Raw genomic sequence first — 27,354 nt, forward strand, 5'->3', positions numbered from 1 at the left:
AAAGGAGAAATGTTTTCCCCAAATATCCCAGGAGGTTCTTGAGAGCCTTCCATCCAAGACTCTGTCGCAGCCCGTCCAATGCTGCTCACATGATGTCTTGCATCAACCCGGGGACACACAACCTCTCACATGGTCTCCAACCAAAGTGCTGCGTTCCACATCCTGAAAAACACTGCCTGTCACAGCCCACCGCAAGAAAAGTTTTCCAAAAGTTCCAGAGAGGACAAGTCGGGGCCTGTAGAATGGCCCAGTGGGACAGGCTGAGGAGGACTCAGGAGGGGCTGGGGGAAGGGGAGCACCGTGACTCCAAAGAGACAAAGTGACTGTCCCTCCTCTGCAAGTTGCTGCCTCTCAGGAAGAGGGTCAGGGTTTGCGTTATACCAATGAAGGTTTTTCCAGTGACTTACCAAAACAACAGCAGTGAAGGCCCTGTCGACAGTTCTCATTTCTTTCCTTGATAACCATTTTTAAAAATTTATTTTTCAAGGTCCTAGGGATTGAACTCAGGGCACTTTAACACTGAGCTGCATGGCCAGCTCCACCTCCCTTTTTTAAGACAGGGTTGCTGAGGCTGGCCTCACTTGTGATCCTTCTTCCTCAGCCTCCCGAGGAACTGGGATTACAGGCATACACTTTGTTCCACCTTAGCTGAATGCGGTCCCCTAGTCTGCTTGGGCCACTATAACAGAACACCACACATTTATTTCCCACAGTTCTGGGAGCTGGAATTGGGAGGTGGGGGTGTCAGGATTGAGCTTCGATTCCTGGTTCATGGATGGCTGGTTTCTGGCTGTGTCCTACCTGCTGAGGGAGTGAGGGGTTCTCTGGCATCTCTACTCTGAGGGCGATCAGGGGAGTCCCACCCTCAGGACATCCCAAGGGCTTCACCCCCCTGGGGATGAGGAATCCACACAGGGAAGTGGGGGGATCACAAAGGTCTATTGCACATAGATTGATTTGTTCTCCACACAACATCCCAAGGCTGCTGAGGCCTATTGTATGGAGAGAATCCTGCTTCCGTGGAGGAGGCTCTGAACTGGAGGCCCTGCCTGGGCAGCTTCCCGGCCTTGGGGGGAAGAGGTTGATGCTGGTCTCCCAAGCACAGCTCCGGCCCAGAAAGAAGGGCTGGAGATGCGTCTTGGCATCTCCTGCAGAGACCCCGACTGGGTCCTCCTGGGCCCTGCAGCCTGCACCAAGAGTGGGCCCTGCTCAGGAGCGACCCACCCAAGCTCCCGGGCTTCTGGGCGCTGCGATGGGCGTGGCCAGTGGGCGCCCCGGTCCCCTTCGCCAAGGAGAATCTGTTCTGTTCTTGGAGGGTGGCCGGTGCCTCCCTGTCTTCAGCGCTTTCCCCTCCCTCTCCGAGAGGCTCCGCCGGCTGGGTGTTGGCAAGGGACGCGCCCGAGCAGGGGGCTCAGTCGTCCTCGTCCTCGTCCTCCGCATCCTTGGGGGCGCATCTCTGGAAGCACTGCACGACGGTGGCCAGGAAGAAGCTGGAGATGATGGCGGCGATGGAGACCGCCACGCCCGAGAAGATGATGATGAACAGGTCGGTGAGCGACAGGCTGAACTTGCACTCGCTGAAGCTGGCCTCCGACAGCTGCCGCAGCGCCACCCTGCGGTTCTCCGGGGGCAGCGAGCACTGGATTTCGTCCAGGCCTGTGGAGAGGCGGTGGCCAGAGGGTCAGCCTCAGCCCGGCCCAGCGGGAGTCCCGCCCCACCCCAGACACGAGGGGACAGGAGCTGGCCCGAGCGGAACTGGGACTTCTCTAGACCTCAGAGTCACCGTCCTGGGGAGAATCAGGACACGGCTCTTCCTGGGCTCCTGGAGGGTTAGGGGCCGGTTGGGTTTGGAGTTAGGGTGGCATGGGGAGTGCTACACTCCACTTAGGGTTGGGGACCTCTCTAGACCCAGTCACAGCCAGCCATGGTGTGGAGCGGGAGGTGGCAGCAGGTGCAGGGACTAGCAGCAGGGCCCACCCGGTGGCAGGACCCTCCAGGCTGCAGGGCCATCGCCCCACTGGATACCAAGCTCCTCTCCACCGTCCTCAGGGCAGACAGGAAGAGAGGCTTGCCACTGTGTAAAGCCCACCACCCCGACACAGGAGAGGGGAGGAAGAGGGGGCTGCTGGAGGGGGCCTTCCCATGGCATCTGGTACTTTTTTTTTTTGTACTGAGGACTGAATCCAAGGTTGTCATCCACTGATGGGGACCGCAAATCAAGTCAAGATGGCGGAGGAGTGGTTTGTGAGGCAACGCCATGGAGCCATTAAGATGGTGGAGATTCCTTAATGGCTGATTGCTGTATCTGGTTGATGCTAATTGAGTCAAGCTGGGTGTCATCAGTTAGGTATATATACCTCTGCTGTTCCGCAATAAAGCGGCTCCCGCTACCTTGGGTGCCCACTACCTTGAGTTCCCCCACAATAAAGCAGTTCCCACTTCAACCTTCAAGTTGCTTGTCACCTCTGGGTTATTTTGCCCAGCCGGACTGCGGCAATCCACCACTGAGTTACAGGTTTCATAAGCTGCCGAGGCTGGCCTTGAACTTGGGATTCTCCTGCCTCAGCCTCTTCAGCGAATCACTGGGACAACAGGCATGTGCCACCATCCCCAGATGGAGTATTTGATACTTGGAACTTGGGTGAAGCTTCCATGTGCTGAAGAGTCACCAGAAGACTGTGCTTGGATGCAGGCTCCCCAGGGATCCATCCAGGAGGTCCTGGGGGGGGGGGCGCCTACTCTGCATTTTTTTTTTTTTTTTTAGTACTGGGCATTGAAACTAGAGGTGCTTAGTCTCAGAGGCACATCCCCAGCCCTTTTATTTACATTTTACTGAGAGACAGGTCCTTGCTAAATTACTGAGGCTGGCTTTGAACTCCCGGTCCTCCTGCCTCAGCCTTCTAAGCCGCTGGGATTTCAGGGAAGCACCACTGCTCCAGCCCACTCTGCATTTTCTAATAACTGGGGGATTCTGTTGTGGCTGGAGGCAACTTTGAGAAGCTTCACTATCCAAACACCCAAGGAGGAGCGGGAGGGGCCTGAGCCCACCCCTGATACGACCAGAGGAGGCCTCTTGCACTCTGCTTTCTGTATTGGGTTGACTGTAGGATTTCACTTGAGTGTTTGACTAATTTAAGAAGAAGCCTCAAACCCTCCAGTCAAGAAAAATGTTAAAGACGGAGCCCATGCTGAGTAAGGGCTTGCTAAAAATAACCACCACACCACCATCTGCACAAGGATCGCTCCATAGGACTCACCCAGGCTCTGTTCTGCGCACCTGACTTAGATGAACTCATTTGATCCTTACAACAACTCCGTAGAAAGGCCTCGATATCAGCCCCACTTTTCAGATAGGGAATGGGCTCAGACAGGTGAAGTCACTACTCAATGTTGGACAACTAGTAAATGGCTGAGCCCGGATTCAAACCCAAATAACCTGGCTCTGGAGCCACTATGCCTCCAAAAGGAAAAGGAGAGAAGCCGGGAAGAGAGGGCAGGGTGGGAACAAAAGACTCTGGCACTTCCTCCCCAGGGCTGCCATCAGGTAGCCACCTGGTCATAGGAGACGCAGTTTCCAGGGTAAACAGTTCATAATATTTTTAGAGACACCTCTGATGACTCCCCTGCTTTGGTGAGCTATTTCTCTTGGGGTCCCCCCGTCTGCCATCAGTGGAGTAAGAGGTGGTCAGAGTGACAGGCAGGTGAAGTCTGTCCCTACCCTGGACTTAGATGAGCCTAATGGGTGACCTGCCCAAGGCACAGTCACCGATCCCCGTGACAGGTGGCTCTCTAAGCACTCATTTATTGATTCAACAAACACATGTTGAGGATTCTGCCTGTGCCAAGGAATTGATGACAAGCAAGGAAAATAAGGACCCTGCCACCCAAGGGTGTAAACTCTAACGGGAGAAGACAGACGCTCATTCAATCATTCAACCAAAAAAAAATTTGTGTAACTTACTTTGTGCTAGGTCCTGGGGCTGCAGCAGAGAACAAAACAAAACTTTGGCCTTCTTGTGCCTTATTTATTTATTTGTTTGTTTGTTTGTTTATAGATGGGGTCTTGCTGCATTGCCCAGCCTGACCTTGAACGTGCAAACCTTCAACCTCAGCATCCCAAGTAGCTGGGATTACAGGCCTGTGTCACCGCCTGCCTTCAGCTTGCAATTTAGATTGCAAGGGAGTAGATCAAGAAATACATTAAACTGTTAGGATGCAACACCAAGGTGAAGCAGTCGAGGGTGAGTGGGAGAAAGGACTCTGTAGATGGGGAGGTCAGGAGGAACAGTCTAAAGGGTGAGGAGGAACCAGCCTGCAGATCACTCTAAGCAGAAAGCCTGGGACAGGGCTCAGCATCTGAGAAACACAGCATAGCCCGCAGAATGAGAAAGGAGAATTTAGTATGAGCTGAGCTGGGAAATGGACCTATATTGAGATGAAGTTTTTGACTGCCAAGGCCTCTGAGTGAATATTATGGACAGAGCCCCCAAACCTGTCCACCAAACCTCAGTGGACATGAACTAGAGATACAGGCTATGAAATGCTGAGCCACTAAAGGGCCACTTGTTACCAAGCACATTCTACCCATCCTGACTGACACATGCACAAAATGAACTATGTACCAACCCAAATGACTGCTGTGATTCTGCAGACCTCAGATATAAGAGAACATGTGATATTAGAATGCACAAAGAGCTCAGAGCTTGGTTCTGATCTGGAAGAGGAAGGATAAACAAATAGAGCGGTTGTAACAGTTTCATTACGCTTACTACCTGCAGATATGGTTCTATGTATAGGGGACAGGGTGGGGACATAGCTCACAGGTAGAATGCTTGCCTAGGATTCATGAGGCCTTGAATTAATACATAGTTCATACTATGCATGCATCAGTCAGGATGGGTAGAATGTGCTTGGTAACAAGTAACCCTTAGTGGCTCAGCACTTCACCAGTCTCTATTTCTGGTTCAGGTCCTATGAAGTTTGCTTGTGGAGATGGGGGGCTCTGTTCATCAAACCCAGGACTGCCAAAACATGGAAAAAGAAAAAAAATCTCAACCTAGATGCTACGTATCTATTAACTCGATTCTGACAGTAATGCACGAGGCCCATTTATGAGAAAACTGAAGGACCGTATGCTGTCAGGGCTTTCTTTGGCAACAGGGCTTCATAGTGGAAGTGGCAAAGTGAGGATCTGGGCCTGGCACTCGGCTCTGGAGGCCCACGCTTACCCTTGGAGGGTAAGGTCCACTTCTGCAGTGGAAGTAGCCAGAGAGATGTGAGGACATCATCCTGACATTAACTCACCTGCCTTCCTCACTACCTCCCAACTCTCGGGGAGAACTTCTCTAGCTGTTTTTCAGAGCTTTCCAGTTTCACAGAGCTGACCCTCATCCTGTTCCCAGCATATCTGAAAGTCAAGATGATACCTTCCCACCTTGCTCGTCACCAGCTTGTACCCTGCAGAGAGCTGCCCTTTTAATTGCCTGGAACCCCCATGACCACCTTGGGATTCTTCTTGGTGTGTCGTTCCTCCTCTAGCTCAGAAGCACAAGATGAAGGGTGCGTGTCTGTCCTTGTCCATTTCTTGTATGATCCACAGCCCACCCACCAATGCTGCCCTCTTGCCATGGGAACTGTTGCCTAGCAACCTGACTGCAGTCTCTCCTCCCTGAATCAGTGCCTGCTTTATAGACCCAAGGATTAGGTGGACCAGACCTCTGTGGGCTTCCCTGGCTTATACCTGGCTACACTTTTGAGTGTTTCTTTTTTTTTTTTTCTTTTTCTTTCTCTTTTCCTTTTCCTTTTTTTTTTTTTTTGAACCCAGGAACACTTTACCACTGGGTTCAATACCTTAGTACCCAAAATTAAAAATTTTAAAAAGGCCTGGGGATGTAACTCAGTGGTATTGGACCCAAAGGTGCTTTGCCGTGTCAAGCCTCTTTCTTTTCCTTAAAGCAGCCAAACTTATCCAGGCACAGCCGAGCCCGCCTGTCATCACAGCAACTCGGGAGACTAAGGCAGGAGGATCACAAATTCAAGGTCAGCCCCAGCAGCTTAGGGAGGCCCTTGGTAACTTAGTGAGAACCCGTCTCACAATAAAACATAAAAAGGGCTAGGGATGTGGCCCCCGGTAGAGACCCCCTGGGTTCCATCCCCAGTACCAAAAGGAAAAAGCAGGAAAAAGAAAAAGAAACCCAACGTAAGCCTACTTCAGAGCATTTTAAGTGTTTCTGAATCACACAGAGGAGCCCTGAGGCAGTGTGTTGGGGGTCCCTTGAAGACACTGGTCTCCTCAGTGGAATCCAGTCGCCTCCCTCCTAACAGCCCCACCCCCAGTCAGAGGTGCCAGGAGGTCAGATGCGAGGTACAGCAGTGGGAGGCGTTAGGCCCCGGCAAGTGTGGGGGAGCGGGAGATCCCTTGCAGCCCTCCTGCTCATAACTGGTCATGATGTAGGGGGGGGATCTTCCTGGAAATCCTCCTCCTCCGTGAGCAGCCTCAAAGCCCGGGGCACCCACTCTTGGGCTCCGACTTGAGCTGGCCTTGGACTCCTGGAGTCCCCTCTGATTTCCACAGTGTTCCCTGGGGCTTGAGATCCGTCTCCGCATTTTTACAAAGCGACGGTTTTCGAAATGTCACCTCACATTTTCTGTGGCTGGGAGAAAAGGGCCTGTTCAGAAAATGCCACTCAAGCCCCCACCCCCCCCCCAATGGGGACCAGCCGGCCGGGCCGGTGCCCTGTGTGGCTATAGTGATAAGATGCACCGACTTAATGGCTTTCTGTGGCTCACAAAGGGCAGAGAAACAAGATGAGCTGGACAAAGAGAGTCGCCCAGGAGATGACCCAGCAGAGGGGGGGCAGGGGGCGGCTCCTAGAGCCATCTGCAAAGGCGCCCAGACTGACTGCAGAACTCGAGCTGGGGTCTCTGACGCTGGGGTGTCCTCCTGCTCTCCTGCAGGATCTTGGGTTGCTCGACCCCCCACTGCTAACCTTGGGGGCAGGAGGCATCTTGGTCTGGGGGTGCTGTCCCATGCACTGCAGGAAGCTTAGCAGCATCCCTGCCCCTTACCCCCCAGATGCCACAGCAGCCCCACCCAGAGTGCCAGAGTCCCTTGATGGGGGCAGACAAAGCTCCCTGCTGGAAACTGACCGCTCCGCTAAGCAGGTGGCTCTCAGGGACTGAAGGCTTATGTACAGGGGGAAACGAACTTTCCCGCTCTCTCTGACTCTGCACCGTTACAAAAGGCTTCTGTGACCTGGAACACTCGGGGGCTTCTCCAGGCCAGCAGGCTGTGATTCTGCAGTGGACATCAGCTGGCCTGTCCTCAAACCCAGTTCAGTTCTGACGCTACCTTCCCGGAGGTGGCAGCAGGTCCCAGGGTTGAGGCTTGGTGCCCAGGTCGGCCCTGACTCCGATGCCATCTCAAGGCCAGGTTGCTCTCCCGAGTGCTGCCGACAGACCGGCTGGGAACGGGGGCTCCCGGAACCCCCTCCTCCGGTGGACTAATTTGCTTGAGAACCCAGGAAATGGATTTACCCGTTCACTCTAAAGGGTTTGACGAAGGATGCAGATGCAGAGATGCGGGGAGGGAGGCGGGGGCACCCTCTCCAGAGCCCTCACCTGTTCTGTTACCTGAACCCTGACCTTTGGGGCTTTGTGGCGGCTTCATCTCGGAGGAGGCCGAATGGATTAAAGCTTTGGCCACTGGCGATCAACTTGACCTTCAGCCCCTCTCCCCTCCCCAGGGGCTGGGGGATGGGACTCAAAGTCCCAACCCTCTACTTTTCCCAGGGACCAGTCCCCATCCTGCAGCTACCATTAGCATCGAAAAAGAATCTCTGGCTTCAGAGATGCTACAGATTTTAGGGGTTGTGTGCCAGGAAATGAGGAGTAAGATAAAAAATGTATTTCACAATGTCACACTTTGTGTCCCCCCAAGACCCATAGGTGGAAGCCCTGACCCCCAAAGTGATGGTGTTGGGGGACTGGTCTTTGGGAAGTGCCTAGGGTTACATGAGGCAGGAGGGGGGACCCCATGATGAGATTAGAGCCCCCATAAGGACAGGCACAGAGCTGTCCCTCTGTCTCCTCCTCTGTCTTTCTGTGTGTCTGTCTGTCTGTCTCTCTGCCATGTGAGGACACACTGAGAAACCAATCTTCCGCAAACCAGGAAGAGAGCTTTCCCCAGGGCCCCGCTTTGCCGGCATCCTGATCTCGGGTTGCAGCTTCCAGAAAAGTGGGACGAGCCACGTTTCTGCCATGGTAAGACCCGGGTCTGTGGCCGGCTGCTCGTGGCCACTGAGTAGGTGTGGGTTATTGGGCAGCTCCCTGCCTTCCTGCATCACACACACAGGTGCATTTTCCCTTTGGGCGCCATGAAGGAGAGAGAGAGAGAGAGAAGGAGAGGTAAGAGCAGGAGGGAGGGAGGGAGACAGGAAGCACAGTCACCCTGGTCTCCAACAGCAAAGGTGGCAGGACACCAGCAGACACACTCCCAGATAGAAGAGGAGGGTGGCACGGAAGAGGAGAAGCTGGGAGGATCTGGGAGGAGAGGTGGGAGGCCTGGAGGCCCTGAGGCTGTCCGCATGGGGTGTGGGAGTCCCTGGAGTGTCCCTGCTTGACTTTCCTTGCCCTTCCCCAAGCCACCTCTTCAGCTGACTGAAGTACACATAGATCAAAATATCACATTGCTTCCTAGAAATAGACACTGTTATTTGTTGATAAAACAAAGATATCTGGAAAACAAAACAACACAACAAAGAACAGCCCATAGACACATCCTCCTTCCTGCCCCTCTCCCCACATTTTGTAAATAACCTTCTTGGTGCACAGCCAGGTTGGGTGGGTTCCTCATGATCTATGGCTGCTTTTCACTGCCAACAGTCAAGTGGAATAGCTGTGACAAGGCACATACCCTAAGTATTGACTACCTGGTCCTTTGCAGAGAAAGTGTGAACTCCTGTTTAGCGCTCAGCTCAGAGGACACCCCCTCTGGGAGGCCGGTTCAGGTGGCTCCCAGGCTCCCCCTTCCCTTGACAGACCTCCTCCAAGTCTGACCCCCTCCCCCGGGGGGCCTGGGTCTCCCAGCAGTCAGGGTACGCTGCAGGAAGGAGAAAATCCAGATCAAGTCAAGCAGCCCAGGTGACAGGATCCTGGGCAGCTGTCCCGCTGGGAGCTGGAGGTGGGCCGGAGTGTGAGTGAGGCCTGGTGGGTCAGCAGCACAGCCCGCCCGTGGCCGGCCCCTGGCTAGCTGCCAACCCTGCAGTTGGTTGGTAGAAAACTCTTTCAGACCTGGGATTGAGACCCACTGATGGGCTCTTAGTGGAAAGCCATTGGGAACCACCATTTATTAATGATTTCTGGCTTCTTCATGGAAGCTCATCCCAGGTGCACTCCTCCTAATTATTACAGCTAATTTGTGGGGGAAAAAATAAGAGCAATTGATAACAGTCTCCTCCCGGAATCTAAGAACTGAAAAATGAATGAATGAAGGAGAAGCTGGGATTCAGGAAAAGGGGGGGTGAGCTGCCGGACCCTCTCCTGGGGAGGACTGTAAGAGCCTCCAGCTGCCTTCCAGCCTCTGTCTTGGAGACTGTCCCAATTTCCCCTGGGAAATGGATCTTTTACAGAGAAACCTACATCCTTGTCACCCTCTGTTCAACACCCCACCCCCTGGGGCTCCCCATCTCTCCTCTCAAAATGAAATCCACAATCCCCACCTCCATTCCCAAACCCCTCCATGTCACCTTGTTTGCTGTTCCTCAAACTCCACAATCAGAGGACTGCCTCGGGGCCTTTGTACCTGCTCCCTCACCTGACACATTATTTTATTGTATTGTATTTTACGTATCAGGGATCCCCACCACAGAGCTATATGCTCAGCCCTTTTTGTTTTGTAGTTGCCCATGCTGGCCTCAAACTTGTGATCCTCCTGCCTCAGCCTCCCGAGTTGCTGGGATTACTGGGTGCACCCCAGTTTCTTCAGGTCTCTGTTCATATGTCACCTTATGGAATAGGCCTCCTCTCCCCCATCTAAAGCAGCCAGTCTCCTGACCTCTCCTTGTTCTCCATCCCCACCCCCAACCTGGCTTTATTTTCCACGCCACCCGTGCCACCCACATCCCTGCATGTGTTTAGGTCCCACCTCCCTGCGGGTCCCATTCAAATGTCACCTCACCCCCCTGCTGCATTCTGGGACTCAGAGCTCCCAAACAGTATTTGTGAATGAACCTACAAATAAAGACAGGCTCAGAGCACGTGACTCCCCAGGCCACCTTCCCTGCAGACGGGTCCCCTCCGTTGAGGACAGAAGCTCTTCCCCAGCTTGGTCAGCAGCGGGAGGAGGACGCTGGGTGGGCGTCTCCCCAGCCTTTCCCTCCTGGGAGGTGGGAACTCTCCTTGCTCTTTGGAGGCAGGTGTATGGGAACAAAGCACCTGACCCCCTGCAGCCTCCGCATGTCCCCTCCTCTCTGAGCTGCCTTTGTCCCTGTAATTTGCAAAATAAACTCTGCAGCTGGCACTATGGGGACCCTGGGTCACAGATTAAGGGATGGAACAGGTGTGTTCCTTACTTAAAGTTGTCCACTTGGAATAATGGCCGGTAGCCTCTCTTCCCTGCTTGCTCAAGTTATTCCGGGAGGCAGGGCCCAGAGGGCACTGGATTGCAGCAGGACGGGCAGCACCCTCACCTGGCAGAGCTGGTTTGGACCATGCTGCCCCCGGTGGTGGCCCCGGCTCACAGCACCCGGAGCACTAACGGGTTATTCTGAGGGTTCTGTTTGATTTTTAGGTAACAAATTGTCACAAGCCGGTGGCCTAAGGCCTCTGTAGGCCAGAGTTCTGAAATCGGAATGGAGCTGTCAGCAGAGCTAGATCCTGTGACAGTCGGGGCGGAGGGAGCTTCCCGCCTCCTCCACCCTCCGGTGCCCCAGACGGTCCTTGGCTCGTGGCCTCAGCCCGCCTCTGTCACCGCTCTGCTCTGCAGGGCCTTCTGCTCTGACTCTCTTTCAAATCTCCCCCAGCCTTCCTCTGAGAGGCCACCTGTCGCTGGACTTCGGCAGCCCTTCCCTGAGCCCGGGATGAGCTTCTCTCCAGATTCTTCACTTTAATTACGTCTGCAAAGACTTCCCAAATAAGGTCACCTTCGCGGGTGTCTCGGGTGCCAGAAGTTAAAACCCGAGTGAATCTTTCTGGGGGACACCCAATTAACCCCGCTACAAGGGACATCTATGTGATAGTCCCCCCCCCTACCCTTTGGCTTCTCACCCTCCATCTCTCCTCACTGGGAGGTGTCCCTTGGGGACAGTCCCCTCTCCCCATCGAGCATGTCTTGAGGCAACCTTCATACAGCACACAGCCCTTTCCTGGCTGCGGCCAGCCGGGGACCTGCATCTCTTGTGTCAGGACAGAATCGCGGTGCGCTGGACGCAGCCCTGGCGGGGCCCATTCAGCCGCACCTCAGAGAGCTCCCCAGTGGGGGTCTGTTTCCTGGATCCCCTGAGCCACCTGGTTCTGTTCTGCGCCTGCGTCTCCAGCCTCGTCTGTTCTGCAAATTGCCTGACGTCCTCCGGCTTCCTGTGGCCCGAGCTGCTGCCTAGACTTCAGAGGAGTTCCAGGACAAGCTGGACCCCTGTCCTGTCACTCTCTGTCCCTCTGCCCCAAATCACCTAACGCTGCCCAGCCGTCCTAGCCCCGTGCATAGTGGCTTGAGGGTCCTGGGAGGTGGTGGGAATGAGGCAGCTTGGCCCACCTCCCCTCCTGGGCGACAGCCCCATGGCAGGCCCCCCTGGTGGGCTCAGCTCCCCACCTCGGCCTTCACATGGGTCCCCCTCCAGCCCACGTCCACCAGAGCCACTGTGGACTCCGTCTGGCCCAGGCCCAGGTGGGACAGGCCCACGGCTCCCTCCCTTTAGAACCACCCAGCTTCTCCGTCAGGGCACACTCAGGGGAGACGGGGCCTCACCCCTGCGAGGGTCCTGCCTGTCGCCCCCTGGCCCCCCGCCAGGCTCGCTCCCCTTGACTGATGACTTGTCCCCGCAGCTGACACCTGAGCTGAGAGGCTGATGAATTGCCACCCTCCATAAATAGATGGTGACACAGCAGATGGTAGATTGAGATTAATCTCTTGCGCCCCGACCGGCCCCTCGCCATCGAGCAGCCTGTGGCCAGGGAGATCTCGGGGCCTTTCTCTGAGCTGCACTCCTGGGACAGTCCCACCCTGAGCAACAGCAGCCCCCGGTCAGCACTGGTGTCCTTAAACATGTGTGGCAAAGGCTGTCCCCACTCCGAGAAAGCAGAAAGGGGATAAAAGAAGCCCATGAACACACGGTTAACAAGCTGCTCTGTGCCCTTCTAGGTTTGTTTCTGAGCGTACGTCTCCAAAAATCTGCAAAGAGAAAGAGCCTCTGCCACTGTGCTGGACCACACGGAGAGCACCTTGCCATGCAACCAAAGACTGCTTTTTTTTGGAAGCAGGGATTGAACCCAGCGGGGGCTTAACCTCTGAGTCCTATCCCCAGAACCTTTTATGTCTTATTTTGAGACAGGGTCTTACTAAGTTGCTGAGGCTGGCCTTGAACTTGCAATCCTCCTGCCTCAGCCTCCTGAGTCACTGGGATTACAGGTGTGTGCCACTGTCCACAGCTTCATTGGCTATTTCTGTGAACTGCCTGCCCGAGACCTGTGCTGTGACCTTGGCAAGTCTTCCCCAGGTGTGAGAAGGGCCTGGTGGCAGGAGGGCTTGGGCAGGGAGTGTGTTGACCCAGGCCCTTCCTTCACTGCCCACTCCCAGGGATGGTGGGCTCATCCTGGAGGAAGGACGGACCCAGAAACTTCTCCTAGGACCCTTGGACACTAGTTCCTGCTCTTGGCAGGAGTTTACACCTCCCAATCACTTGCATCTTCTGCCTGCCGCTCACTTGGCCAAAGTGACGCAGCCTGTGCAGGTGAAACCCCCTCCCCACCCCCCTGCTGCCTTTCTGTTTTTGGTTTTGTTTGTTTTTGTTTTTACAGAGAGGCCCAGAGCAGTCAGGGAATTTGTCCAAGGTCACCTGCCATCTGGACCAGAGCACAGATTCCCTGTTTCATGTTCTTTCCAGGCACCAGCTTCTAAATCCAGTCTGAGCACCTGGAGAAGGTGTGTGTGCTGTGGCTGCAGCAGCAACCGCTTCGTGCTACAGAGGAATCCTGCACAAGGAGACTCCTGCTCCTGCTCCGGGGTGGGGGTGCCAGGGAACGCTGCCTCTAATTTCCCATAGTGCTGACCTTTGTTCTCCATCATCACTTTCATTAAATATCCGCCGCCTCACGGGAGGAAAATTCCCAATCACCCTCCCCGTCTAGGCCGGCAGACACTTGGGCTGATTAAGTAATAAGCTGATTTCATGAAGAGGAGGCCATCTCCGAAGCATCAGGTCAAGGGCCCGCCCCGCTCGCCCTGCTCTGCAGACAGAGGGGCTGTGGCAGCCTGGGCCCTGCCCAGGGTATTCGGACCCGCCCTGCAGCCTGGCCCCCACCCTGACCTCAGTCCTACCCCGAGCCCGGGAGACTCCATGTGGGTCATGTGGGTGTCCTGGTGTGTCTCCGCCCCGGCAGAGTCTGAGCCGGGACTGTCACGAGGGCTAAAGTGGGATTCTCTGGAGTTTCCGCCATTGCCACCAAGATCACCGTCACAGCCACCGTCCTGACCCTCACTGCCACCACCACCATGCTGTCCACCTCCCCAGGTCCACCGCCACCACTAGGTGGTCTCTGTCACGCTACCACCACCTGGTCCACTGTAAGTCCAGGCCGCACCTGACCCCTCGTCCTGACCACTGCCAATCTCCCTGCGTGGGGGGCTGGGCTGAGTAGGGTGCCAACCTGTGCCGACTGACTATGGGGACCCGGTAGCAGGGAACCTTCTGGCAAGGCTGGTGTGGGGAACTCTGAGAGGCTTGGGAGTCTGGTGGCTCCCGGGGTCCTGGTGGCTATCAGAGGGCTCAGACACAGCTCCGCCCTTTCAACCACCGAATGTCCCCAGCTTGTCCCCAGAGGAGGGCTTGCTGGTACGCTGGAGAGGAGACAGGCCGGGTACCTGGGGTGGAGGGGGTGTGTGTGACTGCGGCCCCCTCCCCTGACGCTGTCCCAGATGGGGACTGTGACAGATCCCTCCCAGTCACCGGCTCCCTCAGGACCCTCGACGACCACGTGGAGCAGTGGTTCTGAACTGCAGTGACTGTGCCCCTCGGGGACTCTGTTAATGTCTAGTGACACTTTGGGTGGATGCTGCTAGAATCCAGGGGACAGAAGCCGGGGATGTGGGTGACAGCACAGATGTGCAGGGAGCCCCAGGAGGAGGAGCCAGCTGACTGCAGCCTGCCGGGAAGGAGACCCAGCCAGGCTCTTTCTTGTCTTTTCTTTCTTTTTCCCCTTGAACCAGCAGCTCCCTGGGTCACCCAGGCTGGCCTTGAACTCCTGGGCTCAAATGATCCTCCTGCCTCAGCCTCCCAAGCTGCTGGCATTCCTGTCATGTACCACTGTGCGCGTTCCATCCCCCAGACTCAAGCTCTGTCCCCCTTAAACAACCAGGCCTCCTCCCCTCCCCTAAGCCCTGCAGCCACCAGTCTACTTTCTATTTCTGTGAATGGGACCACTTTAGGGACTTCATAAAGGTGGAGCCCTACACAACTTGTCCTTCTGTGACTGGCTTACTACACTCAGCCAATGTCCTGAGGATCCATCCACATCAGAGCATGTGGCAGGATCTCCTTCCTCTTTAGGGCTAGGTAATATTCCATTCCAAGTACAGACCCGGTCTCAGGGGGTACTAGGGATTGAACCCAGCAGCTTAACCACTGAGCCACATCCCAAGCCCTTTTAAAAAAAATTAAATTTATTCTTATTAGCTATACATAAACCAGCCCCTTTTATTTATTTATTTATTTTAATTTTGAGACAGGGTCTCACTAAGCTGCTTAGGGTCACTGAGTTGCTGAGGCTGGCTTTGAACTTGCAAACCTCCTGCCTCAGCCTTCTGAGTTGCTAGGATTATAGGCATGTGTCACTGTGCCCAGTAGTCTAGTCTTTTTAATTTTTTTTTTTTAATTTTGAGACAGGGTCCTGCTAAGTTGTTTAGGGCCTTGCTAAGTTGCTGAAGCTGGCTTTGAACTTGTGATCCTCCTGCTTCAGCCTCCGGAGTTGCTGGGATTACAAGTATAAGGGATAGTGTCCAGTGTTATATTATTTTTTTAATGAAAAAAACTTGTTCTGAAAGCCCTGTGATGATCCAGCAACCCATGCACTCTCCCCAGCACACGCAGGACGTGTGTGGCTGTGTGTGCCCCTGACGTGGACAAGCCGATGCACAGCAGATCCACCCTCATCATAAAAGATGGCACACGGGGTGGGCGGACGCTCAGGGCGGTAGCTCAGGGTAGCTCAAAGCAGAGTAACTTGCTTTGAGCAAGTTACTTAGTCTCTGAACCATGGCTTCCTCAGCCTAACAGGGTCGAGGCCCTGGGTTCCACATCCAGCACCAAAAAGCAAAAAAAAAAGACACTCAGCGCTGCCACCTCCCTCTCCCACCCCCTCCCCTGTCCCCCGGAGGCTCCCCCAGTGCCCTCCTCCTGGGGCTGAGCAGTGCCCGTCACTGCGGCCTGCCCCCAGCACTCCAGGGCCACCTTCCCGTGAGCATGCCCGTCCCCCTGGGCCCTGAGTTCCCGTGTCCTGAGCAGCTCGGGGACAGCTCAGAGCAACCCCTTCTTCCGGGCAAGACCAAGGGGCAGGTCTGGGCGGGTCCTGGAGGTAGGACCCCGCGGCCACTGGTTCCAGAGCTGAGGTGCTGTGGGGGAGGTGATGGCAGGGGACCCTGGGAGGCTGTGCGGGGAGGGGACCCAAGCCTTGCTGTCCCCTCTGGGTTCACAGGTGAGAAAACAGAAGGGAGGCGACTTCCCTCCAGCAGACAGAACCCAGCCCCCAAGATGCCCACAGCCCACTCCTGGGACCTGCGAATGTGTCACTATTAGGATCTCGAGAAGGAGACCATCCTGGGTCACCGGGGGGGGGCTGATTGTCACAGGGTCCCTAGGACAGGGTGCCAGGCAGTCAGAGTCAGCAAAGGAGAGGTCATAGGAATGTGGCTGCAGGACAGGGACAGCCTCTAGAGGCCAGGAAAGGTGAACAGACACAGAGGGTTTGATTTGAGCCTGACAGACCTGCATGGCCATCCAGGTCCCAGTCCTGCAAGGCCACTGAGTAGTCATTTTAACCCCCTCTGTTCATGGTGACTTGTTCCAGCAGCCAAAGGACTTCACACAGAGAGCCGGTGGCAGAGCTGTACCCTGGAGCCAGGTATCCACTCTCAGTTCCCTTCACCTTTGGGGCCGCCACATTGAGACACTGGCTCACAGTGAGCGTCTGGTCCCCTGAGTGGCTGTGGAGGTGTGGACTGATTGACTGCCATGGTAATGACAGCGAGGCACTCAACACATGCCTCATGTGTGACAGACACCATGCCAGGCACTTTCCAGGGATTCTCTCTTTGACCCTCACAATACACATATTATCATCCATGTTTTATTCATGAGAAAGCTGATGCACAGAGAAGTTAAGCAGTCTACCCAGGCTCACACAGCCAGCAACTAAAGAAGCTGGATTGAAACTGTGATGAACCTGAATCCCAAACTGGTGCTCTCAGCCACTGTGCTATGACCCCTTTAATGGCCGCCGTGCAAGATGAGGGGACTAATGTTCACCTGGAAATTGCAGCGGGGTGGGGAGGGGTGGCTAGGATCTGGTCTTGGCTTTTCCCTAGTCTGCTTTGTGGCTTTGGGCAAGTAACTTAGTCTCTGAACCATGGTTTCCTACCTAAAAATGAAGCAGGGTAGATGAGATAATCCTACAGTCTTAGCTTTTCTGAATCTTCTGGAATGTTTGCTCCAAGAGGGCAGAGCCGTGGTCAGATTCACCACAGTGTCCTGAGCACCTGGCGCTGGGTTTGCTTTGGGGGGTGGGGTGGCGGTTAGTCTGCTCAGTTTCCGCTACTGCGTTCAGGTCACCTTTGGCTGATAACCCCCAGGGCCGGGTTCCCATGCAGAGACTCAATGGCCAAGCCTGGCTCAGAGCCTAAAGCCGGTGCTATGGACCCTAGGGGTGGGCTTGCCACTAAGAGACTCTAGTTCCTGAAATGAGACTTGACAGGCTGCAGAATGGTCGTGACAAAGGCCCTGGAGCCTCCCTGCTCCACAGAACTCGGGCCTCTCTGGAGCAAGGCACAAGCAGGACAAATATCCATGAATGAATGAAGGAGCCTGGTGGCACTGGCCGTGGGACAGCCCTGGTATGTCTGGAAGCCCGGGTCCCATGGGCCCACAGGGAGGGCCACTGGGGGTCAGTGTCCTGGCCCCGGGGCAGCTGGACGTGAACTGGATGTCCATGGTCCACATTTAGAAACCCATTCTGGTGGCCGGCAGGTGACCTGGTCTCCCACAGGGGCTGGGTGTGAGTAAAGAGAGACCTGAGCTGGACAAAGGCAGGTGGCTTCATTTCTTCTCAGCTGCAGGGCTTAAGGGCTTCGTGGTGAGGGGAGGAAAGCGGGAGGGGAGCCCTTGTCCTGGGCATCAGGCAGGTCCAGCTCCCCGAGCCTCTGCAGGCCCTGCCCCTTCAGCCAGCAGAACCAGGATAGAACCACGGGACCCCAGAAGGTCAGAACCAGGACTGGAGCCTCCTGGGGAACCTCCCCCATAGGCACTCTGTAGCTACACTGAACCGTGGTCACCAGGCCCCTGTGGGAACACCTCCAGTGTCGGTCACCTCCCTTAGCAGCCCCGTTACAGAGTCCTGACAGCCTGCAGGTCCCAACCACCAGTGAGTCTTCTGAGGCCACTCACAAGTCTCCTGTGTTAAGTGACCGCCCTTCAGACAGCTGGAGACAGGGACCACACTCTTCCAAGCCCCTATTTTTGACAACTAAACACCAATTTCCAGAAAGACCTAAAATGTTTACTCTCCAATGCAAAGATTAGCTGCTGCCTCCTACCAGCCACGGAGCTCAGGTGCCTACTCACAAGCTGTGACTCAAAGGGGCCTCAACCTTCTTCCCAGACATCCCGCACCCATGTCCGCGATTCTACGCAGACTCGTGCCCTGGAGGTCAGGAGACCAGGGCTGCATACAGACCTACCAATGCCCTGGGATTTGGGCATCAGTGCCTTTTAAATCTCCATGTCTGGGTGCCCACGGGGAGGAGTGTCACCTGCTTGTACACCACACCACCCAGAAGCTCTGAGCTGCCCGCAGAGGAGCTCCCCGGCATTCCACCTCTCCCTGCTCCACGCTGGTCATGGGACGAAGGTCAAGGGCAGGGAGTCTGGACGCTGAGAGAGCTAGGAGCCTCTTAGACTAAGAGGCAGTTCTGAGGGACCAATCGGATTCAAAGAGTTCAAAATCATGATCCTGCATCTGACTAAAGGGACCCTGGGCCCAGGAGTGTCAGAGAACTTATCTGTCCATTCACTGGAAGCTCAGCTGTGGCCCGGACACCTGGGGAGTGGCCTGCTCAGACTCCCTTCTCAGCGCCACTCCCTACACCCCATCCCGTACCCACTGACTGAAAAGCTCCTGGTGACCATCATGGACAAGGTCACCCCATCCATTCCCCTAGCAGGATGGACCAGGAGAGGGAAGGCTCCAAGAGGGGGCCAGATGGAGCCTCCCAGAGGCCCCAGGGGAACCTCTCGCCCAGCCTCAGCTCCCCGTGTGAGTGGAGCAGGGTGGCAGCGACGGAAGGTACAGTTTTTGCCAAGGGGACAGGAAAGCAGAGAAAGCTCATGGGTGGATGGAGAGAAGACCATAACCCTGGACAGCAGAGGGGGACCCCAGCCTCAGTCCCAGGACTCCCTGGGCACCGCTGTTCAGGACCAAGGTTCCTGGTGGCACGTCTGCAGCCTACAAACATCCTTCCATCTGCTCGCACCCCTGAGGTTGGTTCCCGTTTCTGTTTGACAAGCAAAGGTGTCTGACTCGCGGGGCTCACCGGCTATTGATCCATGCCCTGGGTGTCCTGTGCCCCCTCCAGCCACGGCCACTGCCAGAGACAGCACCACACATCCCCAGCTGCCACCTTCATTGGTCAGCAAGTGCTGGCAGTGGGACAGGGGCAACTGGCCCGTCTGTCTTTCACTTGGAGGCTCGAGGCTCAGGGAGGCCACAGGATGTGACCAGGGTCACAGATCCGGGAAAGAAGCCAGGGGAGCTGCTTCCCCAGCTCCTGCCCTTGCTGAAGGAGGTCTGGGCATGCTCTGCTGGCCAGAATTGTGCCAGCCTGTGCCAGGAAGGCCCCCAGGACCGTGCAGCCACCTCTCCTCATCCCACCATCCACTGTCTACCCAGGCCGGGCTCACAGGCTCCTCGTCTCTTGGAGCCTCCCTTTTCATAGATCGTGCCAACCTCAGCGTCATGATGAATGCACCAAGGACAGATGACGGAGGGATGGCGGGTGGTGAGGGATGGCCTCAGGGGGGGGGTGAAGCCAGCTACAGACCTGGTGATGGGACAACCTGGGGCTGCATGTCACCAGGCAGAGGGGGAAGGAGCCCAGAGGCTGGGGCTTGGCTTGCTCCAGGGACAGAGGAGGGCTCTGGTGGCAGGAGGGAGGAGGAGTGCGTTTGTTCTGAAACACAGGGAGCCAGACACGGCCTGCCGGTCAAGCAGAGGACCTAGAGGCAGAACAGGACCCAGGATCACACGGGAGGGACTCCTGGCCCAGCCTGGAGCCCAGAGAGGGGGAGGTAAGAGGATCAGAAGAGCGTGAGCCAAGGGAGGGGAGGGGAGCAGGAGCGGGGGGGGGGCACAGCCGTCAGCAGCCCCAGGGCCGAGAGCAGCACAGGAGGCTGCGTCTCTTGCTGATGCGCGGAACCTTCACTACCCCCAGCCTACACAGCGTGGAGTCCCCACGCATCCTGAGGGCCACTGCTCCCCTGAAGGCTGAAAAGACACGCCAGCCGCCTCATCTCCCAGAACACTCTGGAGACCACAAGACGGGGGGACAGCAGTGACCAGACGACCACGTGGCTGGGAGGCCTAGACCCTCTGGGATCTGAGTCCACTGGCAAAATCCCCCACGGGGTGTCCCTGGGGCTGTCCATGTACTGTCCCATGCTGTTCAACAACAAGATGTCCCTCGGAGTTAAGTGACAGAGTGACATGACAGAGGCAAGCTTTTTAGAAACATCTGGTGTTTGGGAGCAGAGTAGCGGGACTCACAGGCCCTCTCCAGAGAGCACCGGGCAGGCTCACAGGGGTCACCTCAGGTCGTGTCTGCAGGTGGCTTTCCACCGGAACTCAGACACAGTGCCCGTAAAAGCTGATGCCAACCCCTGGACACCAATAGAGGCAAGAAAGGTGACACTCCGGTGACTCACCTCTCGGAGACAATTTGAAAACGCGGCAGCCTGTGACACCACAGGACATGTAGAAACAGGTGACAGGCAGGGGAGAGGCCACTGGCAAGAGCAACTGAGACCTCAACCAACCCTGCGCAGGAACACGGTTCCTTAGGGATATAAACACACACAGAGCGTTGCTGGGCACCGTGGTGCACACCTGTCACCCCAGCGACTCAGGAGGCTGAGGCAGGAGGATCGAAAGTTCAAGGCAAGCCTCAGCAACTCAGCGAGACCCTGAGCAACTCGGTGAGACCCTGTCTCGAAATAAAACATAAAAAGGGCTGAGCATGTGCCTCAGTGGTAAAGCACTTCTGGGTTCTGTCCCTGGTACCAAATAATAATAATAATAATAATAATAAAATAAAAAAATAAACATATGCAGTGTCCACGGGGACCAAACAATAATGCAGGTTAAAGTGACCAGGAGAAGTCTTTCTGCTGCTATCCAATGGGGGGATTTTTTAAAAAATTATTTTGTTGTTGTTGTTGATGGACCTTTGTTTTATTTATTTATTTACATACGGTGCTGAGAATCGAACCCAGTGCCTCACACATGCTAGGCAAGTACCCTACCACTGAGCCCCAGCTCCAGCCCCAGCCCCAGCCCATGGGGGAACATTTAGAGCAATAACAGGTCAAGCCATTTGGGCTCCAGACCTCAGTTCTGGGCTCCACTTACTGTAAGTCACTGTAGCTGCTGCAGATACTTCTGTTCCAGGAGCCACGGGTGTGGACGCAGACAGCTCGAAGGAGCTGGGGGAGGTGAGGGTCTCTTCCTCTAGTGTTTTCTAAGGAGTTCTCCCTGGGGTCATTCTTCAGCCTTTTCTGCTCTCCTTGCTCCTCCTGTCCTGGGCCTGGGAACTCTGAGCACTGGACCCTCTTTTTCCAGAGCTAGCATTTGAACCCAGGACCTCATGCATTGCTAGGCAAGTGCCCCACCATTGAGCAACACCCCTAGTCCTTTAAAATTGTATTTTGAGAGAGAGTCTTACTAAGTTACCCAGATTGGCCGTGAACTTGCGATTCCCCTGCCTTAGTATCTCTCAGTAGCTGTGATGTGACAGGTGCACTCACCACTCTCTGCCCTCTGAACCTCAGTGTCCAATGCAAACATTCCTCAAAAGGACTGCTAAGGACCAGCCTCCTGAGACCTAGACTCTCTGCTAATGGTCTCTCCAAGCAAAAATGTATCTATGGCTTTAAAAAGGCCTGAACCATCACCCTCTGTTTCCATCCAAAGAAACAGCTGAAAGTTATTCACATGCATTAGGGCCCCCAGCTCTGTGCTGTTTACATACAAAAATACATGGGAACAACCTGCCTGGCTAACCACAGCGGCAGGTCTGGTGTCTCTGTGAAACAACCTCGCCTCCGGGCTCTTGGGGTTGATTTTCAGAGCTGTGGATGGAGCCCAGCGGTAGAGTGCCTGCCTAGGGTGCATGGGGACCTGGGTTCAATCCCCAGCACCAAAAATAAATAAACAAACAAACAAATCCAAAGAACTATAACAAGAGTTCTCTCATTTCAACTCAATAAGAGAAAAAAGTATGAACATGTGCAGTCTAATATCAATTGGCTTAAAAATACCTATGAGCATAAGAAGAAAACTGTAGAACTTGAGTAGTGATGGGATTCTGAGTTTTCATTTTTTTTTTTTTTGTTTTTATTTTCTTCATGATATTTCCTTACAATTCCCCAGTTTAATTACAGGAGCCAGTTATTTTCATAATCTGAAAGTGAAAATTGCTTTTATTTCTTAGAAGAAGAAATAGAGTCGCCTTGGGGGTCACTAAGGAGAAAGTACCGGTGTGACCTTCAGGAGAAGGCAGGCTTTGTCTACTTGGCTGAGAAACAGTTCCTTTTGTCAGTGACAAGAAATCCCCACCCATGTGACAGCTCCCGCCCTGGGAAGCAGGTGCTAGGAGATGGGGGTGGGTCCCCCAGCCAGCCCCAAGTCAGGCCAGGTAAGCAGGTGGGGCTAGTGACATTGTGACTGTAAGCAGGTGGGGCTAGTGACATTGTGCCTCTAGGCGTGTCCTGCCTGAAATGACTGCCCAGAGAGAATGTCTAGTGTGGCCCCAGCCCCTGAATGACCTGAGGCTGAGGGTGGATCTTTGTGAGGAGGCTGTCCCCACTGGTCAGGGCCAGCAGAGACAGAGCATGTCATGTGGCCCTGTTAGTTCTGCCCAGGTCCCCCTCCCAAGCCTGCACTGCACCTCCATGTGTCAAGGTCACAGGGTGAAAGACCCTTCACATCTCTTCCCTGGTGCCGTGGGCTGTGACCCACCAGCCACCAAGGGCTGGGAAGGGCACCTGGGTGAATCCAGTCCCCCTCTCTCAGGCCTGGAGTGGGCATGTCCCCTACTTCACCCACTTTCAAAGCCAAAGCACATGGAGCCCCACGCCCACCAGCTACCACTTCTCAAGCCTAGGGGCCTTTTCCCCCTGTGGCTCCAGGACCAAGGCTGGGGACAGCGTAGGGAAAGTCCCTCCATCTCTGGACAGTCAGCTCAGAGTCCCAGCTGGTCTAGAAGCTACGCCTGCTTCCCCACGACAAGAGAACACAGCCTTCCGAATTTCAGCAGAGGGGTCTTCAGAGGGCCCCTGGCCTTCCCAGGCCCCAACTCCCCAGTGGACCAGGATAATATCCCTTTCAAACTACATACTGTTCAATTTGGAAGGCACCTTCCAATCCTCCTATTACTCATTTGATTGCAAAAGAAAAATCTGAGGTTCAGAGACAGCTGGCAACTTACACAAAGTCACACAGCTAGTGAAGTACAGAGCCAGAGACCCAGCAAATAGCCCTTCCCACTGCGAGAGCAGGTCTCAAGCTTGTGTGCACCTAGGAAACGCGGGCGGTGGGGGCGTGTTCACCTGCAGGTCTCCAGCCTCGGCCCGGGAATCTGCATTTTAACAAGCGCTCAGGGGGTTCTCACCCAGGTGGACGCTCTGAGAACCACCCTGGAGCGCCAGGTCTTTGTGTCTTTGCCGCCTTCCCACTTGCTGGGCTGCCGTGACACACACCAGTGACAAGAGTGTCATCCCTGCTCCTCCTGGTCTCCTCCAGAACTCCCCACCCTTCCCTCTGTCCCCTGGCAGGTCACCCGAGTGATTTCCAAGGACTCCTGCCTCCAGGTCTGGAGCCCTTTCTGCTTAAAGGGAGATCATCACTGTCCCCTTGGGGACCACTGCCCCCCAACGGCTTGGGACCCCTTTACCTCACCGGAGAAACATCAGACCAGGCATAGAGCTGGGGCTGGAAAGAGGAGGAAGCCCACTGTCACTCCAGGGAGCTGAGGACAGGGGAGCGAACGCACTGGGGGTGGTCTCACTCTCCCTTCCCACATCTGTGAGAAAGGCCAGGCCCGGGGCTGGACACCCTGGAGTCTAAGCCCATCTCAGCCCCTAACCGCGGGGCCTTGTGAGGCCACTTCACCTTATTGGGTGAACTGTGGATAAAGCAACCTGCCAGGGAGGGCTGCTGTGGTCACCGAGGCAGCATTTGTACCTGCCATGTGACTGCCACCCAGAGGGCCGGGGGGCAGAGCTGTTCGGTAAAGTGAAGGACGCCCCCTTTAGTGTCGAGTTCCAGAAAAACAACAGATAATTTTTTGTATCCGTCTGCCCCAAATTTTGCACGGGACACATTTATATTGAAATATCGCTTGTTGTTTATCTGGAATTCAACATCCATCGGGAGTCCTGGGTTTTTGTTTTGCGGCTGTGTTGGGGTTTGCTAACTGGCACTTGGGCACACGGGCCTCGCTGAGCCTCTTCCCTCCAGGAGGGCAGTTCCTTCCCACACCTCGGACTCTGACTGTCCTGCCTGCCGCAGCCTGGGCAGAGGGGACCAGAGGGTCTTGCCAAGCCCTTCCCTTCCTCCCCGGTTTGCTCTGTGGCCAAATACTCCCCCTCAGTGCTGTGGCCACAAGGGGAGGCTTACCTGGCAGAAGAACACATTTTTGCGACTGTCAGAGCTAGTCAAGGTCACCGGGAGAAAGCGCCGGCTCCCTCCTGCTTCTCTGGGGGAGGAGGGTGCAGGGGAGGTGAGAGGACAGGATCCTCTTTGCTCTTTCTTTGAAATCCCTCCCCTGGAAGATGCAGAGCATAGAAAGGCCTGGAGCTTGTCCCCGGTGAAGGCTGATTTTCTTTGGCTGAAAGTGGGTGGTCAGCATGGCAGGGCTGGGAGCCAGGAGGACACTGGCGGGGAGAACCTGTGCATCCCCCGGCTCTGTGAGATCTTGGGTAAGTCACACACACCACTTTGCAGGGCCTCCCCGTTACAGCAGACAGCACAGGCGGCACCAGCTGCTGTTGCAAGCACTTCATACATAAATAACACCCTCCCAACCTTCCCAGCAGCCCCGTGAAGAGCGACCCTATTATCCCCATTTCATAGATGAGAAATTTTTTATGGCCTGAGAGCACGAAAAGGCCATGCATCTGGTAAGAAGAATGGTGTGCAGATCAGTGCCAGAGGCAGGGATCCCACCTTCGACCTTGGCCTCTGGGAAAAGTGCAGGCTGGGCAGGGGCTGCGGGGATAGAGGGCACCATCATGCAGTTGTCCAGAGGTAAGGTCTAGCGTTCCACAGCACAGAGGGTGGCCAGAGTTTGCAACCACCTACTGTATATTTTATTAAGTAATTCACTTTTTTATACCTTTATTTTATGTATTTATTTTTATGTGGTGCTGAGGATCGAACCCAGGGCCTTGCACATGCTAGGGGAGCGCTCTACCACTGAGCTACATCCCCAGCCCCTACTATATATTTCATAAAGAACTAGCAGAGAGGAATTCAAAGTTTCCCAGAACAAGAAATGATAAGTGCTCAAGATGGAAAGGCTAATCATCCTGATAGGACCACTATGCCTTGTGTATCACGTTATCTCAGGGTACCCACAGATACACACAACTATCATGAGTTGATACAAATGTTTTTAAAGTGTTTAAGAAGCAGTGTACCTGCAGGAAGGAAGGGGTGATGGGCCCCCTCGGGGCCACCACTGGGTGCTGGGCACTGCTGAGCCCTTGCCCAGCTGGTCTGTTCAGACCTCACAACAGGCAGGAGGAGAATGACGTCACTACATTCTGAATTAAGAGGGAGGAAAACTGAGGCTGAGAGAGGTCGGGGGCTCACCCAGGATTATACCTCTGAGTCCAGACCTGAACTCGGGTCTCTCCCTTTAAGGCCTGTGCCAGTTCCTCCACCACCCAACCTGCCTCTGGTTTTCAGGGTCAGGACACTGCTCTGGCTACACAATGAGGGCAGGGAGACCCACAGCCACTCTTGCCGCTGTATCCTGGAGGTGCCCTCACGTGGCCTCTATCCGTCCTGATTGAATGAGACCAGTCCTCCCCCAGCCTGCCCTGTCCAGAGCCTCTCCTTCCTTCTCCCCAGCCCCATGTAGCCCCTGGTGTCTGTTTTATGCCCTGAATGACAGACGCTGGGGGAGGGCCTGTTCCCATTGCCATCACTCCACCTTCTCCCACACTACCTGGTTTGGATGCTGCCAGCCACTCAGTCAGATGGACCACACAGTGTCACCCACAAGCAAGGTGAGACCCAAACAAGCTAGGGACTACCACGACTAGCCCAGGTTTTAAGCCAGGACTCGAACCCATGACTTCAGACTCAAATCCAGGGCTCTGTGGAGATCTCAGAGGTCAGCTAGCTACTCTAGAGATGAGGAGACTGATGCCCAGAAAGAGTAAGTGGACTGTTCAAGGACCTGGCTGCCCTCAGCAGAACTGACCCTGACACCTCTGCCCCAGCGCTCGCCCTGCTCTAAAAGAGTGGGAGCCTGTTCTACCAAGCAGACCAGCAGTGGAGCAGACGAGGAGAGCCCACCAAACAGAAGGGCCAGGGCAATCAGCACCACGGTGTGCCCCCATCCCAGCGAGCCCCGCCACCCACTCCTGTCACCAGCACAGCCTTCTGGTGATCAGGGGAGCGAGACAGGAGGACAGGACAAGTTTAAAGCTGGGGACTCTGTACCTCACAGACTAGATCTTTTCATGATCTGTGTACGTGGTAGAGCCAGCCCAGAGTGAAATGCCAGCTGGGAGGCCTCTATCTACTAGGGAATGGCCACCCCAATACCCAGGTGTGGCAATGGCAGCGCAGAACGAACAGGTGAACCCAGGAACTTTGCATGCAGGTGAGCAGCGTCTCTGAGTTCTCAGTACATGGAATAAAAGGTATACTGCAGCCAAGTCTGCACCTATATCACCTTTTAAAACATGTGCCTTATGGTGCTGGTCCCCAGACCTCTAAAGCCTTGGAGGCAAGGTGAGAGGCGGGATCTGGCTCAGAGGTCACTGTGGGCACGATGCTCACAAGCTGGAATCCATCCAGCGTGAGGACGTCTGCCCCGGTGGATGCTGGTGTCCCTCCTCAGCGCTGCACTAGCGTCCCTCCTCTGACCTTCCCAAAGCCCCTAAACTCTGGGCACCCTGAATTCCTGGTATGTACATCCAAGTGGGTATGTACATACAGGTCGGCCCTGGAAGAGTCACCAGGAGAGCAGGGGATCCAACAAGCTCTGACATTTTTGTTCGGCTTTTTCACATCTGGACTGAAAGAACCACAAACCCATAAATCATTACTGCATGACTGGCTGAGCTGCCTGCATTCCTCCCCAGGAATACTCCTCTCCCCTTTTGGACAGAGCAGCAAATTGGAGCTGGGAAGCAGAGACACCCGCTTGGGCTCCAAGGATGCTGAGCAGCCTTTAGAACTGGTGGCTCTTCTCCAAGGTGCTGGGAATGTGCTGTTTCCCACAGATGGAGAGCTTTCCACTTAGGAAGGACCCACAAACAACTGGAACCCAGCTGTCCTGGGCCTGGTGAGTTGATCTGGCCAAGAGGGGCACAGACCTGGCTGGAGAATTGGCGGGTCCCAAACTTGGGAAAGTGAGTTGATGAA

At 55.1% G+C, this 27,354-nt stretch overlaps 1 pseudogene; it reads right to left on the reverse strand.

Annotated features, from left to right (window-relative positions):
- Nucleotides 1-1,411: 1,411 nt before the first annotated feature.
- Nucleotides 1,412-27,354, reverse strand: part of LOC143637756 (leucine-rich repeat-containing protein 38 pseudogene) — a 64,277-nt pseudogene continuing 38,334 nt past the window's right edge.

The sequence above is a fragment of the Callospermophilus lateralis genome, unplaced genomic scaffold, assembly GCF_048772815.1.
Source record: "Callospermophilus lateralis isolate mCalLat2 unplaced genomic scaffold, mCalLat2.hap1 Scaffold_122, whole genome shotgun sequence".
NCBI lineage: Eukaryota > Metazoa > Chordata > Mammalia > Rodentia > Sciuridae > Callospermophilus > Callospermophilus lateralis.